Here is a 10,864-nt window from a genome sequence, read left to right on the forward strand (position 1 = left end):
CATTTGACCACGAATTTCTCTTTGTTCCATTCAATTTCCGGTTAAGTTGTGTCATGTTCTATGGGTTTAGAAAGAGAGAATAAAGGGTAATGTTTTTGCATCTGTCATATATGTTACCTTTTACATTTCAATAGTTTCTTATTGTTTTATTAAAATATTTAATGAACTTTGTTATGTTGTTTAATCTGTGTTAGGAATATGGATGGATTAATGATGGGATGATATATCTGTTTCTAGACCGTTTCGAAAGGTGTGCATATATATATATATAATATTTAAGCATATACTATTACACAATTGGGCTTATGGGTTGTATTATAAATGAGATGTTTAAGACTGTTTAATTAACTAATTATACTTGTTCAGTTTTCTGGGACAAGACAGATGATTTTGTAAGGCATTACATGACGCGTACCAAGCAGGAAACGGGTATTTAAACTCAGCCTCTATAGACAAGCTAGGAGGGATGCATTACAACACATGAGATGCAGCGGTAAAATGATAACGAAGATCGAATCACGTTGATTCTAGAATACTCGTGATGGACTTCCCTAAACTCCCAAATCCCACACAAAGGTCAAGGAAAATGAAGAGAAAAAATATTTATTGATGAATTCAAGTCTGGCTTTTCAGATTACATTAGCAACATCTAAATAAACTTTCAAATACGAAATGGGCCGTAAAAAGGCCATGGGCCAAACACATACCAAAAAATAAAAATGTAAAAACTGACAAAAAAACATAAAACCACCATAACTTTATTTAGGGGTCGTTTTTGGGCTTCGGACAGGGAATAACCCGCCGTGGGCATTTGCCACAACGTGCTCCTCGTCTCTAGCTTCGATTTGACTGGTCGTGGGCTTGAAACAGAGCTTCGTAGGCCAAGTTATGCCGTTTTTGTGAGCCACCTTTGGAAGCATGATCGTGGACCTCCAAATATAACATGGCACACTCTTCAATACTTGGCCCTCCATCAGCATGTAAATAACGTTTCTGATCAGATTCCAGAATCTAGTCACCGTGGCCAGGCAAGTTGTTCATGTAATCTTGTTTAAGCATTCTTTTTCTTAATATACGTATATGCTCTTATTCACTAACTTGTTGATTTGGATTTTGTTATTTTAGTTAAAGAAGCAACAAACATGGAGGTAAATCATGAACAAGCTGCGGTTGGGAACATCGGGAGTGGGAACTTATGGAATCAAGTATTCCCATTCTTGGAGTTCACAAATGTAAGGCCAATTTTAGTGACTTACGATATCAAATTACGAAACCCATTATATATTTATGGTCAAGTTAATAAGTTATGCCGACGAGGTAACCGGACCGAAATGAGAGCTTCGACATGCGTTTAGCTTCAACGGGATAAGGTTTCTAGAATATGTTTTGTTTACTATATATAGAGGCTTTATGTGTCATTTGTATGTTTGTTGTAAGATGTAAATCACCACCCAATGGGAGCTCATCTTGGGTGGGTCAGTTATGTTTTAATATTATCAATCTTTTAACTGATTACGGAGTCGTTCACTATACTTATTATCTTTATATTTTTGTTTGGTCGTTTGATTTACCGCACCCGTCTCACACGTTTATCAAGAGCAAAACTGTTCGGTGGTCATTTTGGGACCTACAATTGGTATCAGAGCGGGTTGGATCTAATGATTCAACTTTGCTCTTGATATTCGAGTTCTATTTGCGCTATTACCCGAACCGAGATGTTAAAACCCGTTGAAGTTTTGAAAATAAAGTTTGAAGATCTTGGAAATAAAGTTGTAAATAAGCGTGTTTGAAGCATTCTCCTTGTAGATCCGTATGTTCGGGATCTATAAGTGCCCGATCCGGGCGTTTCGGGAACCGTTCTGCCATACGCCAAAAATCTGGCGACCCTAGGGTTCTTCCCTGCGATGAGTTCGAAGTTGAAGATGCAAAATCAAACTCCGATACACGGGTGTGGTTATTTCGGGTCGTTGCAACTGTTGGATGAAGATGTGACCGACAGGTTTGTCAGTAACCGTTGGCGTTGGTAGATGGTGGCTGTCCGGGTTTCGAGTTCGTTTATTAAAAAGAAATTGAGGTTGGTGGCTGGATCACAGTTTACCTGGCGGCCGGTGAAAATAATCGGTTTTCCGGCGCCGATGATAGTGGTGATGGAGCCGGCGGTGATGACGGAGTGGTGGTAGAAGGTGGCGGTGATGTGTGTGATGATGGAAGACGGCGACAGTGGCCGGAACCCGTCTTTCCGGCTATGACTGATGAGGACGGCGGTAAAAGGTGGTTATCGGTGGTTGTGACCGGATCTGGTGACCGGATCTGTTGGTAGACACAACGGCGGCACGGTAGTGGCTGAAGGCCGAAAATCTCTTTTCCGGCGATTGCTGCGGCCACCGAGATGCAGGATGAGCATTTGATGGTTGCGGCCGGTGACTTATGGAGGTGGTGGTAGCATTTGATGGTTGCGGCTGGTGACTTATGGAGGTGGTGGTAACCAATACGGCAGCGAACACTTGGCCGGATCGTCTTTTCCGGCAGCCGTATGTCAAGGTCACCGGAATCTGTTTTCCGGCGAACATTTCCGGCTGCCAAATCTGATTACAAAGTTGTGGCGGCTGCTACATTTGTAAGTGTTATGTTTGTGCCCTAAGTTGCAGATTTAAGTAAGGTGGGCTTGTGGGCTTGGATTGGGCTTGAGATGCATTTGGGCTAGGCCTTTCTCCTTAAGCTATTGTTATTTCTTTTGGGCTATTGGATTATTCTTTTTGGCTATTGGATTATTCTTTTTGGGCCTGCTCACATAATTATAATTCAACTATAAGGAATAATAATCCAAGCCACATGTTTGCACGGGCCGAGAAGGAAATAATGTTCAGGTTGACCAACTAAATAAAGTCAAATGCGTACGGGTTTTCTTCATTGTTGGAACGTGTTCAAAGCATGTTATTTCTATATTACTTTCAAGGCGTTCGAGAAGTTCGAGTCGTGAGGTGAAGTTTGAACAAATTGGATTCGAATTTGGACTTAAAGAGGAAATAACAAGCTTTGTTCATTTGATCGTTGTCCCTGGTAGTTCTTCTAAACCTATATTGGTTGAAGATCCAAGATGGATAAAGAAGCGATAACTTCTTCATGAATGAATTAGGTGGATCATACCTTTAGGGGGTGATTGATGAGGCTACGGCTTTATCGGGTTGATTCGTGAAAATGCGAGACACGGTTCAACTCTCTACATAATTTACCAAAGATGAATATGTCTCATCTCCATGACGCGTGGCTAATATATCCTATTGAAAGCCACCCGTTTAGTTGATTGTGGGTCACAAATCATCTAAATTATTGAGAGTAATAACTACTAATCACAATAATTGATTTTATTTAATACACTCTTCTTGCCACGCGATGGATGTCTTGTATATCCATGTGCAAATCCATTCGTCCATGCATTGATAAACCAGTGCTACCAATACCAACTTCAATTATTATTCCGGATGAGACAAAGGTTTGAGGGTGATGTCAAAATCTTGTAGTACACGACTCAATTTACAAAACTGCTAGCGCCCAACCATTTCAAATCAATGCAGTATGACTACTAACTTCTTGGTAAGATAACAATTTAGATCATTTGTTCACCTTGCCTAACCTCCTTCATAGGTGGAATATAGAAAGCACATTGCTATGCATTTGTTGCAGTTTCATAAGCCCAAGAATTTACGTGAACCACTAATTTCATTCCCCGGGAATGTACCTCACAAGAATTCGAGCCAACGGGATCTTAGTGTCAACTATTTAGATAAATAAACACTCCGATACTTCCTTCGTAAATGAGTCAATCTACCCACTAAAGTCTAACGACCTATTTCTTACAAGGTCATCCTTAATCTCAACTTTGACATTCACAAGGATTGAATTTCGGGACGAAATTCTAATAACATGGGGAGAATGTGACACTCCGTAAATTAAGTCGTTATCCGTACATTCACTAAACATGATTTTTTTACGATAATTTCTTTTGGATTAAATTTAGTTAACTTTAATCGGAAAGAGTCTAGCATAAGCTCCCGCATGCACGCTATATTGCATTCAAGTAATTTATAGAAGTTACTCGAAACTATCGGATGTTATCCGACGAATACAAGTGCTGGTGATGACCTCTTTAAACGACTCGAACTTATTTAATGAACCTATAAGGTTTGAATCTATTTTATACAAATATATTATAATTATTTTATAAAATATTGACTACGAATGCGAAATTATTACTTCTTGAACTATTATCGATTAACAACCATATGGATGGATGTATAGACTCAAATATTGCTAAAACACATATCTCTAATACATCCTAATTAGCCTAATTAGAGTAGGGAGTTTAAATATATATTAAAAAGAAAAACAAAAGGAAAAGAGAAAAAAAAAAGGTCCTACACGTGATCTCTTAATGATCAAACAAGATATACACAAATTCTCATCACTCTTTTTCTGGTTTGCTCGTCTGACACACTCAACTCCAACCATGCTTGTAGTAATAATTATTGAAGTTAAACAAAATATTAGTTATATTATTAGTTATAAGGGTCTATTTGTTATTAGTTTAAAGTATGTTTAGGATTAATAGTGTCATTGTAAATAGGTTAGGGTTAGTATTGTAAATATGTTATAACCGTTTGTTGTTAGACTGTATTGGTAGGGTTTATAAATAACCCCATCGATCCCTTTGTAATTGTATCAGACAAATCATCAATAAGAATTCGTTTATGCATCATCTTGTGTTCTTATTCAATTCTTGTTATTTATATCATTGTTTGATCACCATAGTTTTACAACAGTGGCATCAGAGCCAGTTTTATCAAGATTCGTTCTGGAGAATATTATCAACATCAACGAAAATTCAATCGAAGTTCAGGGCGGTTATCAATTCATTCTTGGAAGACGTTGTCATCAACAACAAATCAATTAGAAGGGTTTGTTTAAATTGAGAAGACACTGATTTGTTTAATCGATCAAGAACTGAGGCAGACGACATTTGCAATTGAATCCAGAATTGGATTTTGTCTCGCACCCTTCATAAAGAGCGAAAATTGAAAGCAGAAACAAAGACAAGATCATCATCAATCGAAATCAAGGTTTGATTGTTACAGTTTTTTTTTTCGATTAGAAGATTTTGGTTTGATTTGCATCGGTGGTGTGATTATTGGGGTTACGAGTAAAGGAATTGACAATTGGTTTGAAAGGCAGTGGTTAAAGTCAAAATTAATGTTGGTTGTTTTATCAAAGAAAGAAAATTTAAGATTTTGTTTTCTTATTAAGAAAACCAACGGATAGAGGAATCAATAGTTGTTATATTTGATCAGTGGCTGCAATTTTTTCTTTGGAATACTCAAATTTGGAATTTTATATTCGGTGGGGTTGAAAAAAGTGGCAGAAAGTTTTGTTGTTTATTGCCATCATCAAAGATTATTGTTTGTTGTTGGTTGGTCGGTAGAAAAAGGCAAGCAAAACAAGAAAAGTAAAATTTTTTGTTCTTGTTATCTGGATAAGGAAAACAACAGAAGTTGTTGAAGATAAAAGTGTTATTTTTCTCAACATCAAGATATTAGAAGTCTTGATTATTGGGTAGAAAATAAATTAATAGGAAAGGAAACAAACGGCTCAGATTTTTTGGTTAAGGGGAATCGTGATCAACGGCGGAGAAGCGGGTTTGATTTTCAACGGTAGAGAGGCGGGTTTGATTGTCAAAAGAAGATTGGCAGGATTGGCATCAACAGCAGGCAGGTTTGATTTTCAACAGCGAAGCGGGCTTGACCAGAATTAGGAACCAAAAGCATAACCAGGTTTTGTTTTCTTAAAATCTTGTACAAGTATTATCATAGTTGACTAGTACTTGTGGGAAGATAAGGAAAGGTTTTAGTAGAAAGGTTTATTAGTTTAGAATAGAAAGTAGGCACACACTATGGGGGACGAATCATCTAACAAAGAACCGGTTGCGATTAAGGAAGGAGGAACGTCAATGACTTTCCAATGTCCAGTTCTAAATTCCACAAATTACACGATTTGGGCTGTAAGGATTCGAGCAATTTTTAATTTCCATGGAATTTGGGAAGTAGTGGAACCATGTGCAGAAACAGAAGCGGAAGTGGATGAAAAGAAAAATAATATGGCGATTGCATTTCTATACACAGCACTTCCAGAAAATATGGTTTTGCAAATTGCAAATGTTACTTTAGATATTTGGGATGCATTAAAGGTTCGACATGTGGGGGTTGATAGAGTTAAACAAGCACGCATTGAAACACTCGAGTCAGATTTTGAATCATTAAAGATGAATGTTAATGAATCACTCGTGTTTATGCCGGAAAGATTAGTTAAATCGCATCACAAGCAAGTAGTCTTGGGCACACTTTGGATGATAAAAGATTAGTTCGAAAGCTTTTGGGGCCTGTACCAGAAAAACACATTCATATAGTAGCAGCGATCGAACAATTTGCATATCTTAATACGATGCCATTCCAAGAAGCAGTTGGGAGATTGAAGGCTTTCGAGGAACGCACTAAGAAGCAAACTAAGGAGGAAGACGTGTCAGGTAAACTTCTATTCACTAAAATGAATGAAAAGGAAATGGGCAAACACCATAAATGTGAGCATTGCGGTTGTGGAAACTCATATCGGGAGGGCTTTGGACGTGGCCAAGGAAAAGGTCGGGGTCCGGTAGAAGTCGAGGCGATGGTCGAGTACAACAGGATAAGCGTCACATACAGTGTCACAAGTGTCAAGAACTTGGGCATTACAAAAATGAATGTCCAACATGGGAAAAGAAGGAGGAGGCGAATCTGATCCACGAGGAGGACAAGGAACCAACTCTGTTATAGAAGATATTGAAGAATGAAGACCTCACTTGAACTATATTTAGTTTAAGGGGGAGTATTGAAGTTAAACAAAATATTAGTTATATTAAAGTTATAAGGGTTTGTTTGTTATTAGTTTAAAGATTGTTTAGGATTAATAGTGTCATTGTAAATAGGTTAGGGTTAGTATTGTAAATATGTTATAACCGTTTGTAGTTAAACGTCGCGACCGTATTGGTAGGGTTTATAAATAACCCCATCAATCCCTTTGTAATTGTATTTGACAAATCATATCAATAAGAATTCGTTTATGCATTATCTTGTGTTCTTATTCAATTCTTGTTATTTATATCATTGTTTGATCACCATAGTTTTACAACAACAATTGTCAAACCCCACCTATATTTTTAATTGAAGCAAACCATACTTGTATAACATCTTTATATGTGGTTCATACTATCAGTAAGGCACAACAACAAACTCAAACTCAACTTTCTTCACTCTTTCTCTCTTGTGTATGCACCAGCTACCCAAGGAGAACTCAATCCTTCTCTTTTGTCTCACGGTAACATCATAACACCATCAAACAATAACCTCCAACTCTCGGCAGCAGCTCCACTACCTTACCATCTCCCGTCGGCTACCCAAACCATCTCCCTTCTGTGCAACTACGGCCCAACTAAACTACGGGACACCTCCAACCAATAAACTCTCTTGCTCATCTCCGTCAACTCGTAACGTCGCCGAAACTTCACGGTAACACCACCGCACACCACCACTCCGGTTATGGTTTCAAACCCGACCCGACCCGAGACACCTCTACGGTTTGTTATTCGACCCGAACACAACCCAACACACTCTTCTGTCTCTTCCTGCAAACCGAACACTCCGAGCCAGGCCAGCTACCAATTTCCAAGCTAAAGCAAGGATTCAGAATGTTAGTTTAGCAAACCGAGCATCATTAAGTGGAACTACCACCAGCATTTTTTTGTCTCCCAATCCCTAGTCATGATCCTAGAACTAAGTAAGCTAAAACCCATATCTAAACTATCTTTATACATAAGTTATGTGTATGCTAGATGTTTCACCCAAGAACTAATTTACTTCTTCACATGTTAAACAAGGGCAAAATCCTCACTTATAAAATTGATCTTGAAAACTAGATCATACATGGGGATATGTTGAAAGATAATTTTCCATGGATTATGGGAAATAATAATTTATTAAAAGGATGAAGGATGGTAAATGGAAAAAATTTAAGTTTAAAAGTGAATTACTCAATTATTCGGAATATATGTATTTGGTGATCTTTAAATGTAACTAAAGGTTTTGGGAGACTTAAAGGTGTCTGGGATACAAAAATATACCAGTAAAGATGCGTTGGGAAAATATTTTTTTTAAAAGGATAAATATGGTTTAAATACAACTAAGTTTATTCTGGGAGTTATAAAGGTATTTGAATGAGTTTATAAAAAGAAATGGATTATTATGAATTATTAGTATGTTAAACATACGCTTTCATAACTTAAACACAACTTTTAATAAAATGTATACATAGTACATTGAAATGATACATTAAACATTACAAAAATTATGTCGACAAAATGGTCATAAATGGGAAAATAAGTTGAAATATAACTCGAATAGAAACACGTACCGTTTTGTTGGCGAAATAATAATAACTATTATGAGATAGTCTTGGCTTGAATGATCGGAAATGACAATGTAATTACACTATATTTTAACCAAATACCATAACTTAAAAGAATAAGTATTTTCTTAGAGAAATGTATAGATAATTTAATATACATATTTATCATGCAATCGAATCGGTAATGTTGGTTAAACGGCACGGAAACTTCATGAATAATACAAGGCGAATATGCTAAAGTATGTTCTTAATGTTTATATAAATATATAAGTATTTATTTTTAAAAACGAACACAAAAACTTAGCACAAACGGGTGGTCCAATACTAACAAGTGAAACGTTATTTACGAAATAAACAAAACGTTCGGATGGAGAAAACAACCGACACAAACAAACGAAACGTTCTGTTGGTGAAAGCAACCGACACAACAAACGAAACTTTCGGTTGGAGAAAGCAACCGACACAAACAAACGAAATGTTCAGCAACCGACACAAACAAACGAAACGTTCGGTTGGTGAAAGCAACCGACACAACAAACGAAACGTTCGGTTGGAGAAAGCAACCGACACAAACAAACGAAACGTTTTGTTGGTGAAAGAACCGACACAAACGAATTAACGAAACAACTATTTAGGTGAAAGAAACTAGAATAAACCGACTTGCGAGTCGATAACGAACTAACTAACCTTACTCGCTTAGGACGTGTGGAGGCAGCGGACCTTCTAAACTGAAATTGCTAGTGAATTAAACACTGAACTAATGAGGTGAGTTTCATTACCCCCTTTTTACTTTTTACTGCTTTATTTATTCGGGGGTGGAAAACATACACAACTACTTTTATATACGATAATTAGAAATAAAACACACAATCCTTATGCGAACATGAGTTGAACTATGTAGTGCTATAAGTCCCTTGCTTGCATACTAAAACCATTAGCAAACGGAGTTAGCCACATGAATATACGAATAGTATTATTGATGTTGACATTTCCCCCTACTGTTAGGTTAGTCACTCTAACCTCCAATATTGCATCGAAACAGGGTGCGTATATTCCATCAGTGAGATTTGAACAGAGAAAACGGTTATAAGTCATGGTTTGGTTATAGGCTTAGGGTTCGTCATATTAATTCGTAGATTTAGCTGGACTACGGAGGATCATCGTATTTGTTTCAACATATTATCGTATATTTTTTTTAACTGATTCAACGTTTTATGAATAACGTGATTTCATATCGAGTCTCAAAACTTGTGAACTCACCAACCATTGTGTTGACTTTCTAAACGTATGTTTTTCAGAAAACTAACAACGCATATAAGGAATCATGAAGACGGGACCTCAATGCATTATTAGGATACAATTTTAGAAGATTTTGCTTGTATAACCCTATCGATGTTTAGGGTGATATACGAGAAATCTCCTAATTGTTTTCAACGAACTTTGTTTGAAAATAAGTTATGATTTATAAACGATTTTTAATACTATTGGTATCATAATACATGAATGTTGGCGATAATCATATGCTTACGGTACACATTACGTCACTCGCCTGCGCTTCCGTTTTGGCGGGGTGTGATAGATTGGTATCAGAGCCATTGGTTATAGCGAACTAGAAGGTCTAGTCTATAACTGGTGACTCACGTTAATGTTTTCTTTTCATGCATACACATTTTCATAATCTATGCTACATTGTACGTATATTGTTGTCACATGGATTTCGTCATCATCTTCCATTCACACAGTGTTTCGCGAATCTATAAGCATCAATCTCTTAATCGCCACCATTTCATGAGTTGTGATCTGCTAGTCTTTGAACTTGAACCAACCACCCACCCATCCCGATAAGCAATGGCACCCGCACCTGAATGGTGACATGAGAAAATATTCTTAACTGCCGCAAATCCGGATGACTCGGCAACCTCAATGTCCCTTTATGGAATGAGAACCGGTAACTCTAGTAATGGGAGTACCAAAATTTTATAATCTACCGTAAAGTATGTCTCACGAGACTGCGATTCAGAGCTTGCAAATCGGGTACACAGCCATTTGGAGCGTCTAGAATACGTGTGGGCGTATATCACACGAGAAAGCTACGTGTCAATTTCTATTTGAATCTTACGCCATGACGTAGAGGCTTACATTCATGAAGTGGAGTAAACTCAGGTGAATAAAAGACTACCCATTATTCATACTGAACCATTCATGTAATATCGTCTTTCTAGCCATTATGTCTTACATAACTTTCGGTCCATATTAACAAATCTTTTATTGTTCATGACAAAGTTTGAGCATTATATAATGCAACTAAATGGACACTTTGGTTCCTTTTAACTTGAAGCTCGAATATGAAAGACACTTGGTTGACCATGTAGAGTAG

Source organism: Bidens hawaiensis, unplaced genomic scaffold, assembly GCF_021521415.1.
Source record: "Bidens hawaiensis isolate Kalapana, Puna unplaced genomic scaffold, B.hawaiensis_p1.1 tig00023662_1, whole genome shotgun sequence".
In the NCBI taxonomy this organism is placed as follows: Eukaryota; Viridiplantae; Streptophyta; class Magnoliopsida; order Asterales; family Asteraceae; genus Bidens; species Bidens hawaiensis.